This window comes from Arachis duranensis, chromosome 4, assembly GCF_000817695.3.
Source record: "Arachis duranensis cultivar V14167 chromosome 4, aradu.V14167.gnm2.J7QH, whole genome shotgun sequence".
NCBI classification, from domain to species: Eukaryota; Viridiplantae; Streptophyta; class Magnoliopsida; order Fabales; family Fabaceae; genus Arachis; species Arachis duranensis.
The window spans coordinates 102,234,944-102,235,991 of NC_029775.3; positions in this window are offsets into that span (position 1 = coordinate 102,234,944).

The window sequence follows — 1,048 nt, forward strand, 5'->3', positions numbered from 1 at the left end:
TCTAGAGTTTCATGATGATTTGTTGAAGTCTGGCTGGCTGTGAAGCCATGTCTAATTTCATTGGACCGAGGTTTCAACTTATCATCACAAGAGCTTATTGATTTTTATCAATCTTGCTTTTGGAGCAATGATTTGCTAAGGCTTGGCTGGCCTTTGGCCATGTCTAGTGTTTTGGACCGAAGCTTTCTTTGAAAGCTTGGCTGGCTGCGAAGCCATGTCTAATTCCTGGACCGGAGTCTTAGACTAACATTGCACTGATTCCTGGAATTCTCATTAAGAATTTTGATACCTTTATTTTCTTTTTTTTCACTTAATTTTCGAAAAACACAAAAAAAATCAAAAAAATCATAAAATCCAAAAATTTCTTGTTTGAGTCTAGTGTCTCATCTTAAGTTTGGTGTCTTGCATTCATTGTTATTTGATTTTAGTTGCATTTTGATTATTCTTTATTATTAAAAATCCAAAAATATTTTTTAATTTGTGTCTTCTCAAGTCAATAATACAGAGAATTAAAGATTCAGAACATACAGCAGAGGAATTGCACAGAAAAAGCTGGACGTTCAAAACGCCCAGTGAAGAAGGACAGACTGGCGTTTAAACGCCAGCCAGGGTACCTGGTTGGGCGTTTAACGCCCAAAAGGGTAGCATTTTGGGCGTTAAACGCCAGAATGTGCACCATTCTGGGCGTTTAACGCCAGGATGGCACAAGGGGGAAGATTTTGTTTTCAATTCAATTTTTTTTTTCAAGTTTTCAAAGTTTTTCAAAATCAGATCTTTTTCAAATCATATACTTTCTATCAAATCTTTTTCAAAATCAATTTCTTTCTATTTTTAAAGATACTTGCTATCAATTAATGATTTGATTCAACAATTCAAGTATGTTGCCTTTTCTGTTGAGAAAGGTTTAATGTTTGAATCATATCTTTTCTTGTTAGTCAAGTTTCTAATTTGCAAACCAAATCTTTTAAAATGTTTTTCAAATCATATCTTCTAAATCACAATTTTTTTTAAAATCAATCATATCTTCTTAACCACATCTTTTTCAAAA